This window comes from Hemiscyllium ocellatum, chromosome 7, assembly GCF_020745735.1.
Source record: "Hemiscyllium ocellatum isolate sHemOce1 chromosome 7, sHemOce1.pat.X.cur, whole genome shotgun sequence".
NCBI classification, from domain to species: Eukaryota; Metazoa; Chordata; class Chondrichthyes; order Orectolobiformes; family Hemiscylliidae; genus Hemiscyllium; species Hemiscyllium ocellatum.
This window is the reverse complement of record NC_083407.1, coordinates 76,848,594-76,863,119: the sequence shown is the minus strand read 5'-3', so window position 1 is coordinate 76,863,119 and position 14,526 is coordinate 76,848,594.

Genomic DNA, 14,526 nt, shown 5'->3' with positions numbered 1-14,526 from the left:
GAAGAGTAATCTATCCAGACCCATTTCCCTCTGACTAATGCAACTTACACTATGGGCAATTAAACATGGCCAACTCACCTGACCTGCACACCTTTGTGGGAGGAAACCCACACAGACACTGGGAGAATGTGCAAACTCCACACAGACAGTCACCCGAGGCTGGAATTGAACCAGGGACCCTGGTGCTGTGAGGCAACAGTGTTAACCACTGAACCACCGTGCTACCCAGAAAACCCACAGCTTTGAACCATGAACAGCGATTGGAGTGAGAAGATCGAGCAGGCTGCCCCTGGGTAGTTTCAAACCACAAACCTTCCGGTTAACAGCCAAACGTGCTAACCAATTGTGACACCAAGACTGCTCGATACTGTGTAGATACTGTGATGTTAGGAAGGGAGTTCCAGAATTTTGACTCAGTGACAGTGAAGGAATGATGACACATTTAGGAATCAAGACATTGTCTAGCTTGTGGAAGACTTTCAGGTTGTGTTCCATGTACTTCCAGCTGGTAGAGGTCCACTAGTTTGAAAAGTTCTGTCAAAGGAGTTCATGCAGTACATTTAGATGGTGGTACACACTGCTGCTACTGTATAGTGGTGGAGTCACTGAGTGTTGAAGGTGGAACATGGTTCCAATCAGCAGACTGCTTTGTCTTGGAAAGTGCTTCTTGAGTGTTGTTGGGTTTGCATTTATCTAGGAAAGGACAGAGTATTCTATCAGACTGCTGATTTGTGCCTTATAGAGGAGGGACAGGTTTTAAGGGAGTCACAGTTCAGAGAATTCTTAGCCTCTGGTCTGCTCTTGTAGCTACACTATATATATGGCTCACTTATTCAGTTTCTGGTCAATGGTAACTTCCAGGATGTTGATCGTGTGGAGCTTCAGTGGTGTTAATACTCTTGCGATCAAAGGGCGATATTTAGATTCTCTCATTGGAGATGCTCATTGCCTGATACTGGTGTAGTGTAAATGTTATTTGCTACGTATCAGTTCAAGCCCAAAAGTTTTCCAGGTCTTGCACCATTTGGACAGTGGCTTCTTCAACAGCTGGGAGTCATCAATGATATTTAACATAGTGTATTCAATGAACATACGACTGGAAGAATTTAATTGGTAAATTTGGGACTTCAAATTCATTGAAGACTGAGTTAGATGGATTTTTGATGAACAACAGAATTGTGGATTAGAGGCACAGAAATTGGAATTGTGACCACAACCAGATCAGCCATGGTCTCATTGAATGGTGGACCATTCTCAAAACAGTAGAATCCACCTTGGCCCTTAGTCCAAGACTGGAGTCTGAAAGCTTACTGTTGTGATGGTCTGTGACTGAGATGACTGTCCTTCCTTTGTGTTTTGTATGACTTCAATCAGTGAATAGTTTCTCCATGATTCCATTCACTTCTGATTTGCTTGGGCTTCTGGAGGAAAACAAAATGTCTAAGACCACGCCATCTGCTGTTTGACTTCATTCCAGAAAGCAGGATGAGGGTTAGCTGAGAGTTAAGAAAAGCCAGGCAGTAATATGCCATTGGCCAATAGTCTCAGAGCTGCCAGACGAAAGTGGTTCTGATACATGTAAGCAAACTGTGAAAGGAACCATCTCTTGTGTCGATCTCAGTTGATGGACGTGCAATAGAGAAGCCAGAATGGTTCTGCTTGCCTCTCACATGTTATTTGGATGATGTGTTTGACAAGACTAACATTGTTGGAAAGTATGTGAAGGTAACTCAGAGTAGATAAGAATACCAATTGAATGCTGAGCACTGGGAAAGGGGATGATTGGAAGTCAATGAGAAGAGAAGGCGATCAATTATTTTCACACATTCCATGGTTCACAGAGACACATGCCCACATCCAAACAGCAAGTGCTTCCACTTGTATTTTCCATCAACTAGGTGTGCGAAAAATAACATCAGCTAATGACATTTGGTAGAGTTCTTTGAATAAGTAGGGCATCCTTTGTGGCAAGATACCCTTTTGGACATGGTTCTGTGATACCTTCTGTCTTTTAGAAAATAGAAGGTTGCCCTTGGGATTGTTAATACTGGACTTCAATTGCATAAAAAGGGCATAAACTCATTGGGATTGTAAAGCTCTTTGGGCTGGTAAACAAAAACTATCTAGCCATAATGTATTCTGTTTCAATATTTGAAAAGAAAAATGGTTAGTAAATTGATTATTTTTCTTCTGAAATAGTCCTCTAGTCTATCATTACTAGATTAATTTTGTAAGACTGATTTCTCAACCTGCCATTATCACAGTTGTATCTATCAATGCAAATATTAATTGGCAATAGCTGTAAACTCTGATATAGGACATGAATTCCCAGGTTTGTTTTTATTAAGGATTAAAGAATGTTAAATATAGCAAATATTTTGTTTCTAAATAAACAGGACTGTTTATTTTTGATATAGCAAATTCTCCAATGAACAAAAAGAGAATTAATCTCAGCTTGGGTCTTGAGTTCTGGCTATGGTGGATATGGAATGAGTTGGTATGATAGTTGCAAGGCTAAAGAGTGGTGGTAGAGATATGGGTTGCAAAGCATTGACATGGGACTATAAAGAGATTCGTGAGTAGGTTGGGGAAAATTATTTGGTGTGGAAAAAAAATGAGTTTTGGGTGCTGTGTATGTAAACAGAGGTGGTGAGAGGGGTATGGAGTGGCATAGAGGGTGTGAATGGCCATGGGAATGGGTAGAGGTCATGATGTGGCATGGACAGATCACATGGATGTGGGCAGTTGAGGGGCAAGGGCTGAAAGCATGGTTGACGTACTTTGTTTTAAAACAAAGAAAAGCTTCAATGAAGTATTGGTACACCAAAGCCAGACTTCCACCCAGCCTGCCTCCAGTCCTGGCAGGTTTTCATGGTCATGTGCCATGGAGCCAGTCACTCCACAACAAAAATCCAAAGTTCTGGAACATTTCCTCAAGGGTAAGAGTTTGCTGAGCAGAGAGGTGACCCAACTTTGAATTTGTGGCTCAGAACAAAAGCTAAGATTGGAGTTTCTCTCCTTCGATCGCTGAATCATCTTATCCTTGAATCTAAGAGTCCCTTTTTGCAGCAGTGCTCCATTTGCTTCATCTTAAATTGCAGCACCAGCACTCAGCAGCGGCTGGTGTTCAGTCAATACAGCTGTCCTTTCCAGGAAAAAGAAACACAGAGCAACTTTAAGTCAATACATACAAGCTGAAACACATGCCAGACACACAGACAGCATGGGGTAGTTTAATCTGATCAACAAACTCCTTTGGGTTTGATGGGGACAGGATGTTAAAGTCATTTTAAAAATAATTAAATGCCAGGTCAAACCATTCGTTTGCTCCACTACAATCTCCATCTTGCCAAAACTGTCCCTCTCCCATGCAATGTTGTGTTTTATCTATAACTTATCACAGAAAATTGTGGTACATGGCTTCAGTTTAATTGAAGATCTCAATTTACAGCAAATCAAGTGTACACAGTATGTAGTAATCTGCACACACAATGTATGCCTCAAGTGCTGACATAGAGAACCTGTGGTCATGTGACAATATCCGGGTACTTATTCATTTCCATGATCTCTCAAAGGGACATTGCACTAAAAAATTCACCTCCACTCATCACACCCTAATTTCAGTTTTAATGAAGGCTTGGATATCTAATTAACTAACTTGCCCCATGGGCTGGTTTTAGACTTTACATATCACAAGGCTACAAAATTTACTGTCATTCAGTTTCTTAATCTTAAGTCTGGATAACCATGTTTCCCAAAGCATTAGGAGGCCAACAATTTCATTGAGGAAATGATTTGAAGGATCCTGGAGAAAAATACATAGTCACTCCCTTGTTGGTTCCATGTGACTGCTCGAGAGACACACATGACCAGGCATTTCCCACAACATCCTTTGAGTATTCAGATTACAGCACAAGGTCTTCAACCACCCTACTAATCCATCAGGTCTTTCTTGGGACCCGTGATACTCTGCCCTGCTCCCCACTACCACATAGCCAGGTTTCTGTAATCCTCGTTAACCCTCCAGTCTCAGCCAAAGAAAACTGCCTGATAATCACCACAAACTTTCTGATCCAAACCTCCTCTGTCTCTGTTCATCTCACCTATGATGAAACCTCTGATTTCCTCACTGTGGCCTTTGATTTTCTCCCCAATGAGACTTCCAATTCCTCTCCCTGATGGCCTTTAAGATTAATCGTATTCAGATCGCTTGCTCTCATTCTCATGTATGTCTGTAATCTTCTCTTATTCTACACACAATATTGTAGCCACCATCATTCTGCTCTGATGAATATCTCACTTTCTCTTTCTCTCTGTCCCTATCTCTGTCTATCTCTCTCACTCACTCTACTATGTTATCAGTGACTAAGTCTTCTACTGCAATGTTGCTACATTCTGGAATTGTTTTCCCGGGTGAAATTGCCTTGATACCTATGTTTCCACTTTAAAATGCTCAAAGCAGAGCACTAATCATTTTATCTGCTTAACCTCTTTCCTTTTTTCCATTCTAGGTCCAACAAAACTTGTGCAATGCACTTTGGCATGTTTCATTACTAAAAAGAAGTGAAATATCAACCTGCTTTGTCAATTCCATTTGCAACAGACATTAATCTGTAAACTAAAACTAGCAATATTAATTACAAAAGTGACAGTCCTGGTTTGGGAATTGTAAAGTCCAATAGGGGTAAATTTCTGACATTGATGCTAACTCAAGAGGAAGTCTTATGCATCATTAGCCCACACTCTGGGTTGAATCTTCTCCTCACCAGCAGGAAGTGGAACCAGATTGTATTTGAGATGAAAGCCCAGCTCAGATAGGAATCTGATTCATGTTGAGATTTTCATATGGCTAAGCCTTTAATTGAAGTTGATATGGGTTTCCGTTTAGAACCAGTGGGGATGAAAATGGAGATTTTTCAGATGAATTGTGGAGACATTTCCACAGTGACCATCATTGAGTTTGTTGATTGTCCCCAGAAACAAAAACAATTGATTTTTCCAAAATCCTCCACAGCACCAGGTGTTGGTAAGACCATTCCTTGCTTCATTAATGTTGACCTGCATCTAGTGCTAAAGACCTTGAGAGAAAAGAAGGAGGTTCAAGTAAATGGACATCGAAGAAAAGCAGTGAGGTTACTGTCCCCTCAGTGGCCATATATTAGTATTCTACTATAACGTAGGACTCTATAAAGCTCAGAGCCTTCTGCTCCACAGTTTTATTATCATATGCACTGGAACAATAAAATAGATTGACAGTTCCAAAAATGAATCTGACCTAAACACGTATCAATACGCAAAGAACCCACACAAAAATATGATCATACATCTCTCACCTCTTGCTGCTTTTTCAATGAGCTGCCATATTTCAGCTCCTCAGTACACTCAAGGTTGTCACACCTCTAGGGAACCATATTATGAGAGCACAGCAGGTCACCAGAATGATTACAGATCTATGCAGTAGGATATTGGAGAGCAGCATCCAACTAGTTCATGGCCCAGAATTACACCTTCAGCAGTCCAGTGGCCAGCTCATTGGTTGTCTTACTGACCAGAGTCCTGATTTGGAGATGCCGGTGTTGGACTGGGGTGTACAAAGTTAAAAATCACACAACACCAGATTATAGTCCAGCAAGTTTAATTCAACCTGTTGGACTATAACCTCGTGTTGTGTGATTTTTAACTTTGACCAGATTCCAGTTGTTGAGTCCCTTATAAGCCTCTGTCTTGGCCTTAGAGAGGACTGAATAGTCATTTAGGAGAGAGAATGGTTAAATTGCTGAGAAGCATCTGACTTTTGAACTCTGGGCCAGTTGAGCCATCATCCTCACTTTTATTCTTGACACTCCAAGGAGAGAAAAACAACTCATAGTTTCCTTTCAATAGAATCTGTTAACAGAAAACACTTTGAATGATGGTGTCCTATAACTAATACATTGACTGGTGCCAATCTTCTCAGTTTTGTTGAATATAAGTGAATAGAAAATTGCTAATTTCTAGAGACTAAATCAAAGATTAAATACTTTAAGATGCCACCATGTATTTGACTTAATTTCTGTATTCAAAAGATATTTAAGAAGGCATATTTTTATAAATCAGTCATTCACAATGGTTTTAATGACTGTTCATTCCATTATAAGGTAGATCAGAATTGAGTTTTGGGTTTGTCCTTTTAATTCCTTCTTCCACATCAAATGAAATCTAAGTAAAAGGATGTTCGATTATATTTTGAAAGTTATAGATGAATTTGGAGTTTGGAAATATTTTTATAATTGAATAGTTCCTAGATTTTTTTAGTCATAGCACTTTCAAAGAGATGCTGAGTAATATCACAAACTTTAACAGACCACAGTGTGAGTGGATATTTTTAAGAATGAGAAAAGTAAAGTACAAGTTTGCAGATTCTTTGAATTATATTGCAAGTATATGAAAACAGCCTAGATTTTGAGAACGTAAGAAGCCATTGGCTGTAAGGTTTTACACAAAACCTCCGTTTACCTAGGAAATCAACTGTCACGTATATGAAATTCTTTCGAATGACTCTGGAAAAAAAGAGGGTTCCTGAGGTGTAGTGGTGGTGTCACTACCTCTGAGCCAAGTTACCTCGGTTCAAGTCCCACCTGCTCCTGAGGTGTGAAATAACAGCTCTGAACAGGTGGATTCAAGAATATCTGGAAATTGAACAGATCTCTGCTGTTCAGTTTGAATGATGGAATGGTGCTGACCTAAAGAATTATAACTGTATTTATCAGATAACAGAATCTGATGAGGGTTTACTACAGCACAAATCTAGATGGAATGACCTTTACAATTTTCAGGATTTTCTTCACATACATATATATATGAGAGTACTGGGACAGATAAGGTTGAATCACAAGGCACAGCTTTCCTTGTGACATTTAAACAAAAATATCCACCATATTTCTGGAGGTAGTGAAGGCAGAAATCCTGCTTTCAATCCTTGGAATACTGGTTAGGATAAAAATGGGTTGCACTGAGATTTCAACCTGTTTGTTCCGAGTCAGCGGTTTTCTTATCAGGACAATGTAAGACTACGCACACTCTCAACTCCCTATCACAAACAGACCTGCCACATTCAGGTACCATATTTGGGAGAATGCTGGTCACAATGAAATTCTGTTTTGAAGTATATAAAACAACTTCCAAAATTATGTATCATTTGTAGGTCTTACAATTATTTCAACCTCTCTTTCTAAGCAAGTAAGATCCAAAAATAAAATCTGGCTTGATAGATCGTACATTCGCTTTTGTTTTAGTTGATGTGGTCATCATTCACAGAAATATCATGACTTGATACCTCAAAGTTTCCTTAACAACAGAACAGCAGTTTGACACAAAAAAGCAATCTACCCAGATGTAGAACACAGATGGAACATTCTTAAACACCCAGCAAAGTTTCAAACTTTTGCCTAGCATCATCACGTTATAATCCAGAGATGTCATACCTTTATATCATGAAAAACAAATAATTTAATTCTCCCAGTTTATCACCTGGGAACTGTGGAGACTACTGACATGAATGTCATAAGATGGAACTATCTAATAACCTTGGAGGTTGCACAGGCTGAACATTTCTACTGAGAAAACTTATTTCTGACAAAGAAATCCTTTCTAGAAAGGAGACTATAATTGCTTCTAATCCCAAGTTTGGTTCTTCCAATTGCCCTAAAAAATTTCATCTAATCATTTTCCTAAAGTAAAAATATTAATCATTGATTATCTTAAACTGAAAACTGCACCTGATGTAAACCATTTCATTTAAACTCCAGGGGTTCATAATCATCTGCTCTCTGACACATATTGCATGAGGTCACTCCTCCATAAGTACTGTCTGACCTAGAATTTTTCCAAAAAGACAGCAACCATTTGGTACTATTTTAAAATCTAAACTCTGAAAATGAAACAAATCACACACTATTCATCATGGACAGATTATGGGGAGTGTGCAGGTGGCATAGGGTGAGGATTAGCGTGGTCTTTTACTTTTAAAATTTGGACACTTTACCTCAGCTCGAAGGCAGGGTTTCTACCCATGGCCACCGCTGCACCAGCTATCCTCCTTGTCTTCTGTCCTGACTTCCAAACAACAATCGTCACCCCTCACTGAAAATGGAAGTTTAGGCAGCCATTTTTAAAGGATGGGTTTGCAAAGCAGGGAATTCTCTCTGTGCACTTGACTCAGGAATGAAAATCGAAGTTTTGATGTAAAAGCATCAACAAAGTGGCCAGTAATATAAAGGCTAAATGCTGCAGGTGCCAGAAATCCAACATAGAAACAGAAAATGTTCAGCAGATCAAACAGTTTCCGAGAGAAACAGATTTATGTCTCAAAGACACTTTGTCAGAATGGGTGAGAAATAAGTTTTGAGTGAGTAGAACAACTAAAGGGGAGGGATATACAAAGGAAAGATCTGTCATAGGGTAGAGGTAGAAGAGATTACATGACAAAAAAATTTGACAGTAAGGAAACCAAAGAGCTAGGTAGTAGCTATGGTAAAGAACAGAAAATATATGCAAATGAAGTTGTATGGTAACAGGCAAAACCGAAGTGCAGAATTAAAGAAAGAGAAAATCTGAACCAGCACAAACAAAAACTAACACAATGGAGGCAGATGTCATGATATGAAATTGTTGAACTCAATGCTCAGTCCGGAATCTGTAGAATGTTGAGTTAAATGATAAGCTTGTGGTAAGCTTCATAAGAACACTACAGTAGGCAATAGACTGAGAAGCAATGAAGTAGTAAATTAAAATGAAAAATGACAAGGAACTCAAGGAGTTGTGAACTGATTGGAAGATTTCCATAAAATGGTCACCCAGTCTACATTTGGTATTCTCAAACCTAGAGGATATCACATTGTGAGCAGCAAATACAGTATACTATAATGAAGCAAGTATAACTGGGTAATTGGGAAGAACCTCACCAAAATTGGCTAATTGTCATTTTTGTAGAGGAGATGATAGGGCTAGGAAGAACTGTTTGTTGAGTTTGTGGATTCTTCTGTAGATGAAGAACAGCAAGGGTCCTTTGCAGGTCTGTGAGAGTGTTGTCCTGAGCTTGCAGGTCTGTGAGAGTATTGTCCTGAGCTTTCCTGATGAAGGGCTTATGCTCGAAACGTCGAATTCTCTATTCCTGAGATGCTGCCTGGCCTGCTGTGCTTTGACCAGCAACACATTTGCAGCTGTAATTGTCATTTTTGTCCCTCTCTGCTTTGCCAGGGCATAGTGCTACTGTCTTCCCTCTACAACTGCACCTTCACTTTTTCTTTCATACAGCACTGATGTCCCACCAAGTCTCATGGTCAATCATCTCACTATTGCACAAAACATTTTGCCTCACTCACTCGTACCCACTCAATCCTCACCTCAGCACTAACCCTGCAAGGCTCTTCACTACCTATTCATTCACTCAGGACACCTCAACATCTTCATGTCATCAGCACTAACAACCATGCTACCCACTTTTGCCTCACTCATTTCATCACTTTGTTACTTTCCAGGAGGAAACAGTCCAGAGTCGGGTGGTGAGATCCAAGATGGATGGTGGAGTGCATAATATTTAGCCACTCATCTCCTACAAGGAGAGAATACCAGTTCTGGAAAATGAATACTGGGACTGCTCCTGTAAAGTTGTCAAAAACTACATGTCCCAGCAACCAAGTAAGAAGCATTGCCCATTGCTGTACTACTATTCTAATTACTGCCACAGTGAATATATTGTTAATGTGCCTGAACTTCTACCCCTTCTCTCTTTTATCTCCTGCAATACCAGTGGAATGAACCATGGGGACAGCCTGGAGATCACCTCAGAAGATGAGAGCACAGATCCTCAGAGGGAATATTGACAAAACTCAAATACTGATGCCTCAGTAGTAAAGTTGGGAGCACATACTGATCAGCACTTAACTGTCACATGTCCATGGGCTGGCTGAGAGAGAAACAATCCAGTTTAATGGTACTTTGGGCAGGAAACACACAGCATATCTGAACCCTCTAGACCTGAGTATCTCAGGGGCTAAAATCTCCAAAATCAACTGCACTGTAGGGCAAGCTCCCTCCACCCCAATGTGGACCCAGGACTGCAACCAGATAGAGTGGGAAAGAAAGAAGACAACCTTTTGAGGCTGCATAAGTAGCATGGGTGACACTTGACTGTATCTGTGTTATGCCATTTGTTAATGATTTTACTTTTCACCATCCACTGTCAGAGTGAATATCTTAGAAAAGGGAAGATGCATCAGAAGTGCTAGAAAGGAAGGTTGCACAGTCTGAATAGATGTGGAGGAGATAGGGAAACTGAGAGAATTTAGTAGAATCTTCAATGGAAGTCAGATGTGAGGAAGTACAGTCATATTTGGCACGGTGGCACAGTGGTTAGCACTGCTGCCTCACAGAGACACGGGTTCAATTCCCGCCTCAGGCGACTGACTGTGTGGAGTTTGCACATTCTCCCCGTGACTGCCGTGGGTTTCCTTTGGGTGCTCCGGTTTCCTCCCACAGTCCAAAAACCTGCAGGTTAGGTGAATTGGCCATGCTAAATTGCCTGTAGTGTTAGGTGAAGGGGTAAATGTAGGGGAATGGGTCTGGGTGGGTTGCACTTCAGCAAGTTGGTGTGGACTTGTTGGGCCGAAGGGCCTGTTTCCACACTGTAAGTAATCTAATCTAAAAAAAAGTTACCTTGAATGTGGCGAACGAGAGGACTGCAGATGCTAGAGAACAAAGTCGAGAGTGTGGTCTGGAAAAGCACAGCAGTTCAGGCAGCATTCGAGGAGCAGGAAAATCGATGTTTCAGGCAAAAGCCCTTCAATGTAACTTGAATATGGGCTTGTAGTGAAAGCAGTTGATTACTTATCCTAGAAGTAGAGACATACAAGTCTGGGAAAGTAAGGGAAGAATCAGAGATGAGCCAAGTGCGGTTGAAAGAAGGATGGAAAATGGAAACTTTCCAGTTAAGTCTCCAAGCAGTAAGGAGTCCAATTTTACAGTTTGTCCAATCAAATCCAACTGAGAAGTTGTGAAATTAGTTTCAGTAAATCTAATACTATGTGAGCTGCCACAAACGACAACAAAAGCTCCCAAATTGTTGAAAAATCTAGCCATGCATTTGGACATGCCACTTTTATTCAACCTATTCTGAAATATCCATGGCTCCACTCTCACATTATACAATTGGCCCGTGATATCTATTTACTCCCAATCTGTCCTGGAGAATAGCAGTGAAACAGCAAGCTGCAGGAATGTAAATACATCAAACAAACTACCAGAGTCTAGGAATGACTGGCACTATCGTGTGTCAATGTTTACATGAATAGAATAGCAGAACTTTTTATTTATAGAAGGGGCATCCTGATCATATGGGGTAAAGCAGACTGTAGTTCCATCAATCACTCCCTGTAACTTGAGCAAAGCTGACATCTGAAGTCTATATCGATGTGCTTGCTGCATCTGTTGGTTCCATGTGGGAAAGAATGTATTAATATAATTTGGAGGCAGATGTGTCAGTCACTTGCTTAAAATAATATTGCACAGTTTGCTTCAAATGCTCACAATATAACCAGTGGTCTCTAAAAAGCTTTCAAAGCAAAGAGATTCAAGCTGTTAGTGATATTTATAAATAAGACGTACAACTGTGTCAGATCCACCATCTGGCTGAAAATTATCCCTCGACAATTTCCTGAATGGCCTTTCTATTGGACTGTCTAAAAGTGTTAAATCTATTGCTTATCCAACTACTTTAAGAAATTAATCTATTGTGATAATATACTTACCATAAGATCACAATAGCACAGAAATGCTTTCATCTCCTACTTTTGCTATACCTTCCTGATCCAAAATGGCCCCCAGTTTACACACCTCCTCCCCTAGATCGAACTCATAAAGTCACCCATAATATACTTTGACTGCTAATCTCTGCTGCAATTTTAAAATTCATGAGAAAAGGATAAATTTTTTGAACAGATAGATATTTTAGAGTACAAGAAACTCCTAATAATGGCAGGCCCAGTGTCAATGATCAAATACTTCCAAGCCATTTCCTAAATAACTTTAAAGGGGATCAAGGAGCACATGATACATAACTGGTTGAAAATAGGGATCATGGACAAAGATAACAGCAATGAATAACGAATAGCATGAAATTTAAATGTGAACACCTATTTGAGGTGTATCAGTTTTAATCCACCCAAGTTTCAGTCAGCAAAACCGTGGAGAATGGAGAGATGGGTACATCCCATGTTCCCAGCGTGTGGTGATCCTAATTTCCATTAAATTGTTTCAATCTTCCTATGTTTAAAAGAAAAGTTATACAATTTTTCAGAACTGGGGACCAATATCAAGATTTCTGAGTCAGTTGTTAGCAATTAAAAATCATAAAATCATCTGAATTGGCAAAAATAAAAATCATGGAATGAGATGCAAAAGAACAACACATTTAACATTTAACTCTGACACCGTTCCTCATCATGATATATTCATATGTGTAATTCCCTCCTACACAACATCATCGAAGTGTAACTATATGTAAGGTTAGAAGGTTGTCAATAGCTATAATGAGAATGTGGATGATGTAGTTATATGACTCACTAAGTCCTGCACATATTCATTAATATTTACTTTATATAATCAGGAGTGGCACCCTTCCAGAAGGACTTTCAATAAAATATGTTCTTCAATGTAACTTAATTAGAATACATTTTTCTTTAATTGGTGGGTTGTATCATTTGAGATTAAGCACTATGGAAGATTCAAGGCACTTCAATAAAAGATATATTTTTGGAGAAGAATATGTATTTGTGAGAAGATATATACAAACTTGTGGGGTGATCTTGTAGTTTATGGTTTACAATCCTGCCTCTGTGCTAAAAGTTCCAGATACGCAGCCAATTCTAATAATGAGAAGGAATGTTCATTATGTGACCAAACATGTTTGGTAATTCACCAGCTAACCCTTCCAACATGCTGATATGAGGGGGAGAGATTCCTTGTCAGCCATTACCGTTAACATACCTTGTTAGTGCATCATTACACATCTCAAATTCCTCAGAACAAAAACCTAAGGAGGGCAAGTCAGACAGCAGACTTCGGCTGAATTTTCACATGTGCCTTGGAACCCTTGGGACCAAATAGCCATCCTAAGTGTGCAATTGCCAGCAGTGGAATTTGCCTCACAGCCCAATTAAGGATGGTGAGGCAGATCCTGATGTGGCTGCCTCACTCAGAGAGCTGGTAGTTTCAAAACCTGAGAAACAGAAGAGGGCACTGCTGAAGAAGCTAAGAATGGAATTTAACTTGAAATGTGGGTGTCCTCAAACATATAGGTAGTCATAATAAATACAAGATTGTTAAATGCAAAAGGTCCTGCTGATTGAAGTAAGGGTAGATCATTTGCACCAGGAGGTTATTCCTTTCTGTTGGCAGGCCACTCTGGTAGACACACAGGATGTCACAGAAATGCCACTTTGCAGAAGCCAGCAGCTGCCACATTAAGTGGTCTCCCTAAGCACTAGAAGATTGCCTCACAATTGGCAAATTGCTTCCCTCACTGGAGGAGCAGCCAATCTATGCCCAAACCTTCCTGGTGGCAAGATTGCATCAGGGAACTATGTCAAAGTTTGTTTTAAAAGGCTTTAATGGAAAAAAAAGTGTTTTCCTTTTGCAGCATCTTCAGCTCCTCATACTTGTCTAAATGAGTGTGTTCATTGCTTGGTAACTTGCTCTCTTCTGCAGCTTTGTGGTGATGTTTCTTTTCCATATGTATAGCATGCAGCAGACTTCCTTGATTCTTGAAACCATAATCAGTTTACATAGAGGACACCATTGGATCAGGTTGGGCATCCAAAGCATTGTCTCAACTTTTCCACTTGTGTGCTCACTAATGATCCTAGCGTACACGTTCATCTCATTCTAGCTGTACTTAGTTAATAACCACACAACTAGGAAAAAGATATAGACCATGGCAACACGACGCCTGGAGGAAGAGCGCCTCATCTTCCACCTAGGAACCCTCCAATCACAAAGGATGAATACAGATTTCTCCAGCTTCCTCATTTCCCCTCCCCCAACCTTATCCCAGTCCCAACCCTTGGATTCAGCACCGTCTTCTTGAACTGCAATCTTCTTCCCGACCTCTCCGCCCCCCACCCCCTCTCCAGCCTAGCACCCTTACCTTTTCCTCCTTCCACCTATCGCATTCCCAATGCCCCTCCCCCAAGTCCCTCCTCCCTACCTTTTATCTTAGCCTGCTTTGCACACCTTCCTCATTCCTGAAGAAGGGCTTATGCCTGAAACAAAAACTCTCCTGCTCCTTGGATGCTGCCTGACCTGCTGCGCTTTTCCAGCGACACATTTTTCAGCAATAACCACACAACACCAGGTTATAGACCACAGATTTATCTGGAGGTACTAGCCTTCGGAGCACTGCTTCTTCTTCTTCAGGTGGTTGTGGAGCAGGATCATAAGATACAGGATTTATTGCAACAGGATTGCAGTGTCATGGAATGCAATATTAAT